The 17,650-nt window shown below is 37.9% G+C and overlaps 1 protein-coding gene across 4 annotated transcripts in view; it reads right to left on the reverse strand.

Annotated features, from left to right (window-relative positions):
* The window catches only part of RNF19A (ring finger protein 19A, RBR E3 ubiquitin protein ligase), a 50,603-nt gene extending 34,871 nt beyond the window's left edge, over positions 1 to 15,732 (reverse strand). The window contains exons 1-2 of one of the 4 annotated variants that reach the window (XM_074353067.1): positions 15,500 to 15,730; positions 14,620 to 14,753 (exon numbers count right to left, since the gene is read on the reverse strand). The gene's annotated coding sequence lies outside the window, so the exon portion shown is untranslated. Of the gene's footprint in view, positions 1 to 14,619; positions 14,754 to 14,855; positions 14,987 to 15,499 lie in introns of those variants that run through there. The other 3 variants (XM_010955773.3, XM_074353068.1, XM_074353066.1) reach the window with 3 other exon arrangements.
* Positions 15,733 to 17,650: the final 1,918 nt, after the last annotated feature.

A 17,650-nucleotide genomic window follows, 5' to 3' on the forward strand; every position in this document is an offset into this window, starting at 1 on the left:
TCTAGTTATTTCATTGTCATACCTCCTAAGCATATACATGTTTTACTTTTTTTTAAGTCCAATTAATTCATACTGGGTTTACAAAGACAAATACGAAGGCTGCTGGATTAAATACAGGATAAATTATATATAAAAACCTAAAATAGTTCATACCATTTCAGAGAAGGAATAAATTATAAGAGGCAGTAAATACACTTAATGATATAATTTGAAAAATATCCAACTCCTAATAATCCCCAACTTAGGAAGCTCTTTAAAATGACTTACTATCACAAGAATTTGTCAAAATACAGTGCCTTAATAACACGAAGAAAAGCGGTCGGGGAAAAAGATAACTGAGGTTGACCTCAGTTTGGCTTAGTGGGAATACCTTCCTCCCCAAATAAAAGTATGGGTCTGTAATTAAAAACGCTAGAAGAATTTAGTTACTGAAACAGAAAAGGAGGGTCAAATACAAATAGATCCCATATTATGTATTTTCAACTAAGTATCTAAAATCATAAAGGAGGCAATTCTCTAACACCAATGTCACAAGAAATTTCAGTCACCTGCTAAGTGAAATATGAGAAATGTCTTTCTTCCCCTCTTTCCCAGTCTAGCACAACTCCAGCAAGTAACCAAGACTGCCAACTGCTGTTACACACTTTCATCCCCCTGAAGAAACTGATTGGAGAATTAGTTTTTAATCACTGGCAAAGAAGCCCCACTCAATGTACTTCAATTGAAGAGCAGCACCTGAGATTGGTATTAAGGACAAAGACCTGAATCTGCTTACCTGACCTTCTCTAGTCCATAGTGCTTACATCTCTTTAAAGTCAAGATCTCTTGATTCGTACTTTTTTGTACCTCTTTAGGAATATGTGTGAAATTAAGAAATAAGAATAACTCAAAACAAAAGTATTTCTACCACACATATCAAAACTTTGTGGACCATAGGTTTAGTAGAAGTGCTGGTAACTTTGTATTAACTCATCATAAAATACATCTAACTTGGCAGCATTCTATTTTTTCATATTTCATAAAAATTACAGAAGTTGACCATTTCATGTGAAGTATCTAACCAACAATTACAATATTGTTTTAAGTGAAAATGTGTTTCAGATTTTAAATGCTCAAGTTTTAAACACAGGATACATAAGCACAGTCAGAAGGCTCAAATCCATAGGAACAGTAGCCCATTTTTTAATAAAAGCTGTATGTATCAGTCAAGGTCCCGGCAAAAAAAAAAAAAAAAAAAAAAAAAAAAAAAGCATTTTCAAAGAGCTAACTGAAGGGCTATTCAGTATCTGCCAGTGCTTCACATAAATCCAATGAGAAATCAACAAAGTAGCCCAAGTGAGGCAGTCCTTAGAGATCAACCCCTTCTGGGAAGGCAGAGCAAGGTAGGGAAGGGTTAGGAGTAAAGCCCGAGGGCTAATAAAAAACATCCAGTCTGGATGTATAAAGAAGAGAATTTGGGAGTCAAGACCTGGCCAGCCAGTATTAGTTATAAAATCCTAGATAAAGTACACTCCTGAGTCTTTGATCTCCACTACAAAATACAAATGATACCACTTACTTCAAATAGATGTTATAAGAAGAAAGTGAAATTGACATGTGCTGAAAGTACCTAACAAAGCCTGGGACTATACTAAATGTTAGTTGAAATGAAATGTAAGACAAGCTCTGTATCTCTAGTACCTAACACAATGTGTAACTTACAGTAGGTGCCAAATAAGCATTGGCTAAATAAATTATGGTAGAGAACACATATAAGTGGAAGTAAGGAATTGAGGATTCTGTTCACATCTTTGCTTTCACCTTGTTATTGCTGTGAAATCCTTATTAAGTGATATAACCCTACTACATCCAGCTTTTTAAACTGAAAATACAAGAATCTTTACCTCATAAGTGCTATAGGATAAATAAGACATGTTGACATGATACAACTTCGAGAATTACAGATTTAAAATATCAACCAATAACCATCTCCTAACCATAAACACTTTAGTAGCATCTTCTAGCCACCCACGAGTCTGAAGGATTTAAGACTCATGAGAGGGTATTGTGGAGATAGAAGACTGGGCAACAAAAGTACATAGACAATAAAGAAATTATTTCCCAAGAGAAAATCACACTATACTCTCGAATATCTGCTTTTGCCTGTTACTCAGCTAAAATTAGGTTTCTTCTGTTACTGCTCAAAAAGGTAAAAATATGAAGAAAATCCAATAATTCTGTGTAGATAAATACTAAGAATAAAAGCAGAGTACCTACAGCTTCTAATTTTAATTTCTTTTACTGATGTCTGACACACAAGATGTCTAGCACCTACAAAACATGCATATAATAAAAGTAGCATATAAAAATACTTACTAGCACCGTTGAAGAAAATGAAAAGAGGGCTAAGTATAAAGTTATTTTTTGTTTGTGTGAGGAGAGAATAGGTACAGAGATTCCCAGCAGAGTTTCTACTGATCATTAATTCTGGTGGCTAGTGAAGCCTAAAAAGAAACAAGGCTTTCTATTTTATATGCTACTAAAGTACTTTTATATTAAAAAAATGCTATTAAACTTCTTCAGTAATATATGCTTATGTTGAGAGGTGAAGAGAAGATGATGAATAAGGCAAAATTTAAATTTTAATAACTATATATTTGGTATTATAATATAATATTTGGTTTTCTCCCATGTTTACAAGTCACATTTCACTTTTTGTGAACTAACCACATGTTCATATTCTGCTGTTAGGCTTTTCTTTATTGATGTATAAGATCTATTTACATATAAAGGAATTTTGCTATTATGTGTCAAATACATTTATTTTTTAAAGATTGTATTTGTATGTTTTTTTTCCAGTGTAGGAATTTCAAAATATTTTGTGTGTCAAATTCACATAACTTTCTCTTTATTATCTTTGGGATCTACATCTGTCTTGGAACTATCTTGTTCATTCCAAGATTATATTTTTAAAATTTGCTGTTTTTTTTCCTATAATTTATTTATTGCTTAAATCTCTCATCCATTTCAATTTACTTTCACATTAGAAATAAGTAGCGATCAAAATTTGATTTTTTTCTAAATGGCTAGCCAGTTATTTCACACCACTTATTGAATAATGATCTCCCTTTCTACCTACTGCTGACTTTTGGTAAGTTACTTCTTGGTGTATGAATTTCTTGCTATCTAGATGGCATGGACTTCTAAAATACGCTCTTGAAACAAACTACAAAACTGTTTTGCTCCAATTTCTGTTTCCATCAGCCGGAAAGATACTTATTTCCCTGAATTCTCATCAACATCCTATATTATTTCAATAGCTCTAAGTGACCAAAAAAAAAAAAAAAAAAACCAAAAGTAAATACTTTCATTTCCTCTTTCAGTATTAAACAAATGGAACATTGTTATACTTACAGCTCTCTTTAATCTTTCAATGATTTATCTACTCATATTTTTTGCCTATTTTTACACTGGAACATTAATGTTCCCCTTTAGTTAACAAATGTAACTAAACCATTTACTGGGCAAAACTATTGAAAAGATTATCACGCTTCAGGTTAGAAATAAACTGAAACAAATTGCTGGCTCTGAAATAGCTTTTCTAATGCAATTAGAATTGTTAGCCACTTGCAAGTTTGGAATATATCATTATTGTACATGAATTTATCTAAGGTAAATATGAATAATGTTTTCAGCCTTCTTTATATACCTACAAACCTACCACAAGTAGTCTAATGTTAAAAAGGGAATAAATAATTTCAGCTCAATTTCCTATAAATGGGGGAAGTAAAAGTAATTCAGCAGATCATTAACATAGGCAGGTATCACTTTCCAGCAAGTTTTTTGGAAAGTGAATGCTTACCAGGACTCAGACTATCTTGAGCTCTATCCTTTAGATAGTATCTATGATCTCCTAGAAACACAAAGCTGAAAGTTCAGAATAAACTACTCCCATATGCCACAAAGCCTCCCTAAAGGGTTCTTAAACATCTTCATAAGCACACACCTGCCACATTTACCTATTTAAGCCAATTCTTGTTTGGGAAGTAGAATAGAATGGTACTTTGTGGCTTTAATAACACTTATTATAAATTATATTAATAACTCAATCCACTACAAAAAATAAGGTGCTACAGAGTGAAAAAGCATTATTTGTTCCATTTTTCCAATACAAAAGATTTAAAACATTTAGACTAGGTCATTCCAGGAACCCTTTGTTCAGAGGAACAAACAATATACCAATAGGGAAATGGTAGGAAAAGGATAGTGCAAAACGGCAGGTATGAGGGAGTGTCCAGAGACATGCAGGTTTTAAAACTGGTTTTAAAAAAGATACCCAGGTGTCAATAAATTTTTTTGAACTGGTTAAAATACTCACTGTTACAGATCAACAGAAGGGAAACACTAGTCTGAGATCTTAGTCAAGTCTGTCTACTTTTTGAATTTCAATTTCCTTATTCGAAAGCTGAAGTGGCTGGATGAGATAATGTTTAAGGTCTTTTAGTTCTAAAAGAGTATGATTCTAATATACAAATATATAGACAGCTATAATACAGAGCATATTCTAGGGTTAAAAGTGGATAATTACTGTTTTCTGAGATAATTTTTGTTTCTGTTCTTTAAAAAATATCTCCAAAATCTCTCAAATGTTAGTATACTCTTTTGTCTTAGTAAATCCATTGAAGTATTACCTTTGCAAGTTAAATTTTACAAGTTTCATCATTAATCTGAATAATTCCACTATTTGTACAATTACAAGTATTAAGTGTTTGGGCTAATTCTGTCCTAACCATTTTTTTGGGTTTTTTTTTTTTTTTTAAATAAAATGTATTGATAACAGCAGTATCCTGCTTCTCCAATTTTGGAAGTTCATTTGTCTCTTTCTCCTAAAGACTATGAGGGGTTGGGGAAGAGGAAACCTGGTTAGGGTAAAACATTACGTGTTTCTTTCATTTTCCGACGTTCGTACATAAGGAGATAGCGTACAGGCTGGAAGGGCTATTTGGTAGAAGTTCTAAAAGCTATTTATAAAATTTTCTTCAAATTATAGAGTAATTCTCAGAAGGAACAATATCTCTTGGGAAACAGGCACAATGAGCAAAATGTGTCTGTTTTCCTTTGGATACATAGCATTCATACAGCCTCTCTCTAAACTCGTCCCCTCAAATAAAACCAAAACTAAAAAACAAATGAAATATTAACTTTATAAGGGAAGAAAACAAATAAGGAAGTATATTATAAAGAAACCATAAGAATTCAGGTAAGAATTACACAATAGGTAAACAATCAAAAGGTTTATCATTGTTATGGTTTTCTCATTAAGAATTCAAAAGAAACAAAACAGGTTTAACTAAAGTCATGAAACATATTACTAAATGAGATACATTAGACATTTTACTATAGAAATCCAACTATAGATATTTAACTATAGGGGGCATCAACCTAAAGATAAATTTGAAAAATCAGCAATCAAGAGAGTGAATCTCAAATAAGTTATGAAGATACAAAGAATGAAAAGGGTACAAACCTGGCACTATTTCATAAATGCTAGTCATGCACAGGTGCACCTGCCAGACACGTGTTTGCTCGTCCCAGAACACAGCACCACCTTCATTCTGGCTGCAGAACCCATCCTTCTAGTGAAACTAGTGTTCTAATCTAATCTTAACATTTTTAAGTGAGAAAATTATAGTCGAGAGCTACTCAGTTCAATATATCATTACTCGCTACATGAAACTATGTAAGTTTAAACTAAAAATTTTTTTAATTTCAATTCCTCAGTTGCACTAGTCACATTCCAAATACTCTACAGCCATATGTGGCCACTGGCTATCATATTGGACAATACAGGTCTAGAACATTTCCATCACTGCAGTCCTGCTCTAGAGATTATTTGATTTATCCATATAGCTAACGTGGCAGAGCCAAAGTCTCAAGTTCTCTTTCTACTATCTTATTTCCTAAACAAGGCCTTCATTAATCACCTGGTTTCTGAATGATCACATTGGCCTTTCTGTTAAGCTCTGCATACAAATCTCCACTTGCTTCCTATAGATAAATAAATCTCAAACTTTGCATGACATTCAAAGCCTTTCACAATCTAACCTTAGTCTCTTACCGTTCCCCTACATAAAACACAATCTAGCCAACTGATCTACTTGTTAAATATATTAACAAAACATAGTTTCACCTCCATGATGTTTTCTACGCCTTTGTCTCTGCCTGGAATACTCTTTTTCATCTTCTCTGTTCTGCTTCAAGTCCTACTCTTCTTCCAAGGCCCAACTCCTGTCTTATTTCCACAAATCATTCTAGGTCAGTAATTACAGTATTAAAGTATGAAAAATTATTTCATACTCATATAGAAGTTTACAATTTTCTAACTATGTCATCTAAATATTTTATTTTGACTGTTTGCTAGAATGTGGGGGGAAGTTAAGCAGAGTAAAGGTGATCAGGATTGTGTGTATGTGTGATGCTGATTACAATTTTTTAAAGAGTGATCAAAACTTACTGAATGAAAAGATTACATTTAAACAAAGATTTGCAGAAGGTAAGGGAGTCAGCCATGTGGAAATCTAGGGAAAAAGCATCCAAAGTAGAGGCAACAGCCACTGCAAAGGCCCTACGGTGGAAATGTGCCTGATATGTTTAAGGAAGAGCTAGGGGCCAGAATGTGGCCAAAGGGAAATGAGCAAGACAAAGAATATATGATTTAGGTCAGAATGTTTTGGAGCCAGGTTGCACAGGGAGTCACAAGCCACTGTAAGAACTCTGGTTTTTATTTTAAGTAAGATGCGAAAACATTTGGGGGGCTTCTAAACAGAGATAATTTAGAATTTAGGTAATTTAAAAGGATAATTCTGCTGTTAAGAATAGAATGGGAAGGAAGACGTAAGGTAGTGACATGGAGAACAGTTTAAAGGCTACTGTAATACTCTAGGAGAGAGATGATGATGGGCATAAGGATATGTTTTGATGCATCTTTTTATTATTATTTTTAATTGAAGTGTAGTTGATGTACAATACTATATGCTACAGGTGCACAATATAGTGATTCACAATTTTTAAAGGTTATACTCCATTTATAGCTATTATAAAATATTGACTATATTGCCTGTGTTGTACAACATATCCTTGTAGCTTATTTTATACCTAATAGTTTGTACCTCTTTATCTTTTACCCAATATTGCCCCTCCCCTCTTCTATCTCTCCACTGGTAACCACCAGTTTGTTCTCGGCATCTGTGAATCTGCTTCTTTTTTGTTATATTCACTAGTTTGTTGTATTTTTTTAGACTCCACATATGATATCAGGTATTTGCCTTCCTCTGATTTATTTCACTTAGCGCAATGCCCTCCAAGTCCATCCATGTAGCAGCAAAAGGAAAATTTTCATTCTTTTTTACGGTTGAGCAGTATTTCACTATAGATATACACCACATCTTCTTTATCCATTCATCAGCTGATGGACATTTAGGCTGCTTCCAAATCTTGGCAATTGTAAATAATACTGCTATGAACATTGGGGTGCATGTATCACATCAAATTAGTGTTTGTTTTTCATGGATACATACCCAGGAGTGAAATTGTTGGATCATATGGTAGTTCTATTTTTAGTTTTGAGAAACATCCATACTATTTTCCACAGTGGCTGCTCCAATTTATATTCCCACCAACAGTGTATGGGGGCTCCCTTTTCCCCAAACCCTTGCCAACACTTGTTATTTGTAGTCTTTTTGATGATAGCCATTCTGACAGGTGTGAAGTGATATCTCATTGTGGCTCTGATTTGCATTTACCTGTTGATTAGCTATGCTGCGTGTATTTTCCTGTGCCTGTAGGCCATCTGCATTTCCTCTTTGGAAAAATGTCTACTCAGGTCTTCTACCCATTTTTCAATCAGGTTGTTTTGTTGATGTTAGTTGTATGAGCTGTTTATACATGTTGGATATTAACCCCCTTATCAGTCATATCACTTGCAAATATTTTCTCCCATTCAATAGGTTGTCTTTTTGTTTTGTTATAGTTTCTTTTGCTGTGCAAAAGCTTTTTTTTAAACATTTTTTATTGATTTATAATCACTCTACAATGTTGTGTCAAATTCCAGTGTTCAGCACAATTTTTCAATCATACATGGACATATACACACTCATCGTCACATTTTTTTCTCTGTGAGCTACCATAACATTTTGTGTATATTTCCCTGGGTTATACAGTATAATCTTGTTTATCTATTCTACAATTTTGAAATCCCAGTCTATCCCTTCCCACCCTCCGCCCCCCGGCAACCACAAGTCTGTATTCTGTCTATGAGTCTATTTCTGTCCTGTATTTATGCTTTGTTTTTGTTTGTTTTTGTTTTTGTTTTTTAGATTCCACATATAAGCAATCTCATATGGTATTTTTCTTTCTCTTTCTGGCTTACTTCACTTAGAATGACATTCTCCAGGAGCATCCATGTTGCTGCAAATGGCATTATGTTGTCGGTTTTTATGGCTGAGTAGTATTCCATTGTATAAATATACCACATCTTCTTTATCCAGTCACCTGTTGATGGACATTTAGGCTGTTTCCATGTTTTGGCTATTGTAAATAGTGCTGCTATGAACATGGGGATGCAAGTGTCATCCTGAAGTAGGGTTCCTTCTGGATACAAGCCCAGGAGTGGGATTCCTGGGTCATATGGTAAGTCTATTCCTAGTCTTTTGAGGAATCTCCACACTGTTTTCCACAGTGACTGCACCAAACTGCATTTCCACCAGCAGTGTAGGAGGGTTCCCTTTTCTCCACAGCCTCTCCAGCATTTGTCATTTGTGGATTTTTGAATGACGGCCATTCTGATTGGTGTGAGATGATACCTCATTGTAGTTTTGATTTGCATTTCTCTGATAATTAGTGATATTGAGCATTTTTTCATGTGCCTTTTGATCATTTGTATGTCTTCCTTGGAGAATTGCTTGTTTAGGTCTTCTGCCCATTTTTGGATTGGGTTGTTTATTTTTTTCTTATTGAGTCGTATGAGCTGCTTATATATTCTAGAGATCAAGCCTTTGTCGGTTTCATTTGCAAAAATTTTCTCCCATTCTGTAGGTTGTCTTCTTGTTTTACTTATCGTTTCCTTTGCTGTGCAGAAGCTTGTAAGTTTCATTAGGTCCCATTTGTTTATTCTTGCTTTTATTTCTTCTGGGAGAAAATTTTTGAAATGTATGTCAGATAATGTCTTGCCTATGTTTTCCTCTAGGAGGTTTATTGTATCTTGTCTTATGTTTAAGTCTTTGATCCATTTTGAGTTGATTTTTGTATATGGTGGAAGGGAGTGTTCTAGCTTCACTGTTTTACATGCTGCTGTCTAGTTTTCCCAACACCATTTGCTGAAGAGACTGTCTTTATTCCATTGTATATTCTTGCCTCCTTTGTCGAAGATTAGTTGACCAAAAGTTTGTGGGTTCATTTCTGGGCTCTCTATTCTGTTCCATTGGCCTATATGTCTGTTTTTGTACCAATACCATGCTGTCTTGATGACTGTAGCTCTATAGTATTGTCTGAAGTCTGGGAGAGTTATTCCTCCAGCTTCTTTCTTTCTCTTCAGTAATGCTTTGGCAATTCTAGGTCTTTGATGGTTCCATATAAATTTTATTATGATTTGTTCTAGTTCTGTGAAATATGTCCTGGGTAATTTGATAGGGATTGCATTAAATCTGTAGATTGCCTTGGGCAGTGTGACCATTTTAACAATATTGATTCTTCCAATCCAAGAGCATGGGATATCTTTCCATTTTTTAAAGCCTTCTTTAATTTCCTTCATCAACGGTTTATAGTTTTCTGTGTAATATTCTTTCACCTCCTTAGTTGGATTTATTCCCAGATATTTTATTACTTTGGGTGCTATTTTAAAGAGGATTGTTTCTTTACTTTCTTTTTCTGTTGATTCATTGTTAGTGTAAAGAAATGCAACTGATTTTTGAACGTTAATTTTGTAACCTGCTACCTTGCTGAATTCTTCAATCAGCTCTAGTAGTTTTTGTGTGGACCTTTTAGGGTTTTCTATATATAGTAACATGTCGTCGGCATATAGTGACACTTTTACCTCTTCTTTTCCAATTTGGATCCCTTTTATTTCTCTCTCTGGCCTGACTGCTGTGGCTAGGACTTCCAGGACTATGTTGAATAGGAGTGGTGATAGTGGGCATCCTTGTCTTGTCCTAGATTTTAGTGGGAAGCTTTTGAGTTTTTCACCGTTGAGTACTATGCTGGCTGTAGGTTTGTCATATATAGCTTTTATTATGTTGAGATATGTTCCCTCTATACCCAGTTTGGCGAGAGTTTTTTTTATCATAAATGGGTGTTGAATTTTATCAAATGCTTTTTCTGCATCGATTGAGATGATCATGTGGTTTTTGTCCTTTCTCTTGTTGATGTGATGTATTACATTGATTGATTTGCGTTTGTTGAACCACCCTTGTGTCCCTGGGATGAACCCCACTTGGTCATGATGTATAACCTTTTTTATGTGTTGTTGGATTCTATTTGCTAAAATTTTGGTGAGGATTTTGGCGTCTATGCTCATCAGTGATATTGGCCTATAATTCTCTTTTTTTTTTTTGTAGTGTCTTTGCCTGGTTTTGGTATTGCAAAAGCTTTTAAGTTTAAATAGGTCTCATTTGTTTATTTTTGCTTTTATTTCCTTTGCCACAGGAAACAGACCCCTAAAATATTGCTACAACTTATGTCCAAGAGTGTTCTGCTTATGTTTTCCTCTACAACTTTTATGGTTTCTGGTCTTACACTTAGGTCTTTAATCTATTTTGAATTTATTTTTGTTTATGGTCTTATAGAATGTCCTAATCTCATTCTTTTACATGTTCCTGTCCAGTTTTCCCAGCACCACTTATAGAAAAGACTATCTTTTCTCCACTGTATATTCTTGCCTCCTTTGTCATAGATTAATTGACCATAAGTGCATGGGTTTATTTCTGGGTTTTGATGCATGTTTTGAAGGTAAAACTGATGGGACTTCCTGATGGATTCCTAGACAATTTTGGTCTGATTAACCAGAAGGTTGAAACTGCTATCCTTTGAAATGGAGAAGGCTGTGAAAAGAAGTTTTAGGGAGGAGCAGAGAGTAGGGGTTCATTTCCAGACATTTAAGTCTGAAATGCTTTTTGTATCTTAGGTGAGAATGTACACCCAAATAACCATATGACAAACCTGGAGAGTTCAGGGAAAAAGTCTGGCCTAGAGATATAATTTTGGGAAGACTTGTTATTTGGATGGTGTGTAAAATCATGAACATGGATGAAATCCCCAAAGGAGTAACTAAAGAAGGGTTAAGGACTGAGCCCTGTGGCATTCCAACATTAAGATATAGGAAAGAAGAGGAGGATCCAGTAAAGGAGACAGCAAAGGTGGCAGTCATCCTCTCCCTTAAATATAAACTATATCTTAAGAAGTCAAAAATCAAATAAGGGGGAAATTGGGAAGAGTGGAAGAATGACAGGAGAGACAATAACAATGTATCTTAAATGATACAAACTATTTCTTAGGCCTATTCAGACTTGAGGGTATTAAGACACTTCCTCTGATATTTCTAAGAAAGGATTAGAATTCTAACGGAAGGGATGTCTAGTCTCTGATAGTCACAATGCATGATATAAAACAAAGATAAACACATATCTTTGGCTTACTAAAAAGACTTTTGACTGCATATTAGCTTCCTGTAACAAATTACCACTAAGTGGGTGGCTTAAGACAACAGAAATGTATTTTCTCACAGTTCTGGAGGCTGAAAGCCCCAAATCCAGCAGGGTTATGATCCCTTTTGGGGTTACACTGGAGAATCTGTTCTTTGCCTCTTCCAGCTTCTGGTGATTAGAAGCATTCATTGGCTTATGGCCACATCACTCCCATCTGCCTCCATGGTCACACTGCCTCCTCTTCTTCTGGGTATCTTCCCCTCTTCTGCCTGTCTGTTTCCCTCTGCTTTCCCTTATAAGGACAACTTACTGAATTTTGGACCCACTCATAATTTGGGATGATCTCCTCATCTCAAGATCCTTAATTACATCTGCAAAGACTCCTTTTTCCAAATAAGGTATCATTCACAGGTTCCAGAGATTATAGAGTGTGAACATATCTTTTTGAGGGCCACCATACAACCTACTACATGATTCCAGAAATTTTTGCTAAGGACATCAGTTAAGTGTGTTATGTTTATGCAAAAAGCCAAAGGATGTTCATCCATAATTTTTTAAAGTTATTATTATTAATATTCTTAATAAGGAGGCATCTATTTGATTTGGCTATGTATTTGATTTAGCTATATCTGGCTATGAATAACTGCTTACCAGGTAACCAGTGCAACCCCTGATGTGGATAAGAGTCAGTCATTGTGCTATACAGTACATATCCTGTGATGACAGGCTTTTCTATATGGTTGTTTTACTTTTCCTACTCCAATGCACTTAATCAGTCTCTACCTCTTCTTTTTTGGTTGAAGTCTACCACCAGATGTGTTTAGCAAAGGAATATCATCCCTCAGTCTTTAGCTATGCAGGTGTGGTTACATACAGTTATGTCAGTGCTATACAAAGCTAACAAAAATTGATATCTCATGACTTTAAAAAGCCAAAGAAAAATAATAATTACTGATTGGAAAAAAAATCATCTAAGGAAAATTTAGCTGATCTCCATAAGTAATGAGATTAACATTTTGCTAAAAAAGTATCAACCCAAAACCTTTCAGCTAAAGTACTTCACATATGATCATGGATCCTTTAAGACCATCATTAAACTACTTGTGCTAGTTAGCCAAACACAATGCAAATACAACCAAATATAAATTTAGAAACTCAGTTTTCTTTGGCCTTCAGTCCAATAAGGCCAAATTTTTATACAGGCTTCAAACAATAAAAGAGCATAAAGCTTAGCAAGAAACCAGCCTGCATTTGACAATCAATTGTCACTTGTTAGTAGCATCAGAAAAACAAACAACAATTCTCTAAGATTTCCCTTATAACCTGAGTAGGGAAGACATATAAGGAGGCAATTCAGATGTAAAAGCAACCAAATTTATCCACAGCTTACTCTCTGCCAAGCGCTTGACTTTTATGTGTTATTACAAATACCTCTCTTCCTTCTCTCCCCTTGAAAAATTCAGAAAACTACATTTTTCAATCCTCAGTGACCTCCAAATTGGGGTAGGGGAGGGGGGAGGCAAGGATGATTAGAAACCAAAGAATTTCTGTAATAAATCTAAATAAGTGTTTAAGATAGAATCAGAAACTGCCATAATATACAAGAGATTCTCTCAAATGTTAAAAAGAGTTTGCTTCAATTATCTGTATTTAATTCCATCTAACACTCCCATAAGAATAGTATCATTCAATCTGATCCCATTAAGGAGAGGCAACCCCAAGTGTCTTAATTCATAACTGCAAAAATATGACTTTATGACTTCCCCTATTTCAAAGTTGTTTAGTGCATTTATTTTCCACTAATGAAGTACTTCTAAAAACAGATACTAACCTTCCTATCTTTCATGTGGTAGGCAGAGAAAAAAAATCGTTCATTTAGTCAAGTAAAAAGGCACCCAAGATTCTACCAATCACCACCAAAATTTTTAAAACTCCAATACTGATCAGAAAACACTAAAATGGACTGTTCTTTATATAAATTCTATTGATCAACTGAGGCATCATCCAAATAAAACAACAATATTTCAAGTAGTTACTATTTGGAGACTAAAAATTGGTTTGTGTTTCAACTTCTAAATTAATGTTTCAGTTTTCACAGTTAATCTTATTGGAATCCTCCTGGAAGTCAGAGATACTGGAAAAATATACTAACATTGTTGCCAAATGAATTTTTTTCCTCAGAAAGACACTCAGCATGACATTAAATTAGTTTCTGAGGACACATGAAATTTAAATTTCAGTTATGTTGTATATAGTAATAAAAAGGAAAATATTTAACAAAGAAAGCGTTTTGTTGTCGTTGCATAATTTGGTCTATTAAATCTCATGACTTAATTCTAAATCTTTACCAAAGAATTGCATGTAGGAAGCAAAGAACATTCGAAAATAAACTTTAACAACAGAACATCGCCATTTTCTAAATAGAGATAAGTATTTACATTTTGATTCAGTTCTGACAGTTGGTTATGGGTATTAAGGAAGTATAAACAGGCAAATGTGACAATAGCCTGACATAAACACAAGTGGAAAGATGCTCATTAAGATGGCTAATGGCAAAACTAAAAATGAAATTTGGGCATACCGTCAGACTTCATACAAACAAGAGTCAAGGAATTAGGTTAAAATTAAAATAAAAAATGTAAATAAAAAGAGCCGTATTCTTACAAAAAAAAATGTGGAATGGAAAGGAAAGACCATATTTTTGCTTTATTCCTCCACTGTTTACCAACACTTAAAACTAGCATTTCCAGCCAAAACCTGGGTTTGAAAATTGCAGCGGCATTTAAACGCTATCCTTTCCAACGTCAACCCATCAAGACGTTCCGCAACATTCTGAATAGTAAACATTAACCAGAATAAAGCATCGTTGGTATATTTCTACCTTTAAGGGCCAATGCGAAAAAAATTAAGACCTTTCTCCCTTATCTCCCACAAAGAGCCTTACCCAATCTCTCTCTTTTATTTACTGCTCTTGTCGCGAGGTTAATGAACCCTCAACTTATTTTCCTTCTTTCCATTAACGAAAATGGGGGTGGGGTCGGAAGCAACGGCAGAAAGGAACCCAGATGATAGGAAAAACTGTAAATTAAAAACAGTAGCATTACTTGCTGAGTGAAGGCTGAGAACTCCCTGAAGGTTTAACATGAGGGAGACAATCCTTAAGACCCTTCTTAGACATACTTTACCCCACGACCACACCATTTTTCGTCTGTTTAGTTTCTGTTTTTGAACGGGGTGGCAGCTCTCCCGGATGAACGTTCCCGGGTGCATGCCTCCATTTTCCCCCGGGACCCCGGCCGTAAGGGTTGGGGGCGCTGGCCCCGGCTCCGAATTTGCAGCGAGGCCCGGAATCGGTCCCGTTAGAGCCGATTTCACCCATCAGGAATGCGCTCCGCCCCCGCCGCCTCCCCGCGGCGGACCCCTCCGCGTCGCCTGCTTCAGAGGCCGGGGAAGTGCGGGGGGGAGCGCCGCCTCCGCCCGTCACAACACCGCCGGGTCGGCCGCCGTCTCCCCAGACTGCCGGGCCAGGAGGACAGGGCTCGGGGCGGATCCCACGCTCCGCCTCCGCCCCCGCCCGCGCGGCCGGAGGGGCGCCAGCGCCCGGGCCGGGCGGGGGACGCGGAACCAGCCCGAGGTCTGACCCCCGGCGCCGCCCCGGCCCCGCGCCGAGCACCGTAAGGAGTGCCTTTTCAGTGGGGTTTCCGAATCCGTTTCCGTCCCGGGCAGAGGCGCCTGGGCAGTGGCCGGAGCTCCCCGTGTCGGAAACGGGAGCCGCCCCGGCCCTCCGGCTCCCGGGCGCAGCCTCCCCCCGCGTCCGCCCGTACCTTCAACTCCTCAGCGTGGCGGCCGGCGCAGGGCTGCGGGCGAACAGGCCCATCTCCCGGCCGCGGCGGCAGAAGCCGAAGGAAGTACGGAGGAGGGTCCCTCAGCCCCGCCGAGGTGCCTCTCAGCTGGGGCGGAGGGAACGGAGAGGAAGGGTTCGGACGGCCGCTTTCCCGAACTCCTCCTCCGCAGTTCTGCCTCGACTGCTGTTCCCAGGAATCAGCGCCGCAACTGCCATTCTCCCCCTCCCTCAGCCCCCGCTGTCTCCGCCCCCCCCGCTTCCTCCCGCCCCCAGCCCGCCCCGCCCCGCCCCTGCGTGCCGCCCGCGTGCCGTGCGTCATGGCGTCACGCCCACCGGGCCCGTCGCGGGCGGCTCTGGGACGTGGTCATTCGCTCGCGCACGTTCGCCCCACGCCAGCCTTGGGCTCCCCGCCTGCGACTCCGGTGGTGGCCAAGAGTGTGGCCTATCCCTCCCCCGCCTGTCCCCGGCGCGGGGCAGTCAGCAGTCCTTCCTGCCCCTCAGCCCGCAGGACTCTTCCTGGAGCGGCCGGACCTGTGGGGCAGGTGTCTCTTCCAAGGACGGGTTGGAGAGGCCGGAGCTGCTCCCGAGGTGTAGGGAGATGCTGAACTTGGGGTCCCTGGCTTTTGGCGTTTCCTACGCCGTTATTCATTCCTTTGTGTTCCCACGGTTCACCTGCTAGATTGGCAGCCCCAGGGAGAGCAAGGCCGGACTGTTGCAGAGTTTCTGTCGCTCTCCGCGAGGAAATGTCCTTCCCCGAGAGTGGCGGTGTCCCCACCCCTTCTTAGTTTTAAAAGTCGTCAGTTTTCCGCAGGGGCTGCTAGGAGCAGCACTTAGCCACGGTTAAACACCCTATGTGCGGGTTCTGAGAACATCTTCCACTCACCTTTTTTTCCCTCCTCCTTGTCACAGTCGCTTAAGTATTCAGAATTCATATTTCAGTCCTTTTAGAAACATTCTGAATTACTTTAATCCACCTTTATCTGTTACATCCCTTCATATCCTTTAAGCCAGTCAACCCTTTGAAATTTTTAGCCTACACGCGACTGGGTATCAATTCTTATCTAAATAAACACATTCAGTCCATTCCTTTGTGGTAGATCTCAAGATTTAGTTGCTTTTTTGGAGTACTGAGAAACAGGAATGTGATAGATGCTGGACAGAATGTCCTTTCGCCATCTGTTACTTAACTGAATATATCACTCTATCAATCCTTATTTTAGTGTGTCTAATTTAAATTAGAAACAAAGGAAGTAAAGTTATGGTCTTTCAGAGGGTACTTGGTATCTTTGGTAACCCAGTAAGTGTTCACCAATTAGAACACTAAACAAGCTAGGCAGTTTAGATCTAAGTATCTGACTATGAATTTTAACCAAAGTAATGGTGGATGTGGCTGTTTTCATTTGTTGGAAATTTTAAAGCTGTTATATATCCCTTTAAATGCTATTTGAAAGCTGCCAGCAATTTAATCAATGGGATACATTAAGCCTACAGGTGGTACAAGAATAGTTCAGTTAAATGGATTTTAGAAAGTTACCCATACATAATATAATCCTTCTTGACAATATATCAACATGTTGAACAACATTTCAGAACAGATGGGCACTAGTTTGGAAGGGAGTTTTGAGTAAAGAGGCTGTGCAGAGTGGGAATGGTCTTGTACTCTGTACAATTGTCATAATTTCCAGAGATGCCTTTTCCTACTTCTCTTGTCTTCTTGAAAATTAGAGGGATTTCCTATTCTTCACTAGGGCAAAGTAAATCTATTAAGAAACAATTATCTATTGGACATCGTCACTCAAATCACCCCAGGCACTTGAAACTGAACCTGTCCAGGTCAGAATTTGTTATCTTTTCCTCAAAACTTGCCTCTGTCTTTCACCCAGGCCCAAGCCAGATCTAGGATTCTTCCTAGGCATCCACCTTTCGATCACTTCCAATTCATAATTAACCACCGAGTCCTGCTTTTGTGTGTCCTAAACATCCTTGCACTGTCTCTTCTCTATCCCCCTTCTGCCTTTAGGACAATGGTTTCAACTTTGGCTGCAAGTTAGAATATCTTGCGGAGCTTTTAAAATCCTGATGCCCAGGCTGCAGCCACCAATTAAATCAAGAGCGTTGAGGATGGCACTCA

This window comes from Camelus bactrianus, chromosome 25 (assembly GCF_048773025.1).
Source record: "Camelus bactrianus isolate YW-2024 breed Bactrian camel chromosome 25, ASM4877302v1, whole genome shotgun sequence".
NCBI lineage: Eukaryota > Metazoa > Chordata > Mammalia > Artiodactyla > Camelidae > Camelus > Camelus bactrianus.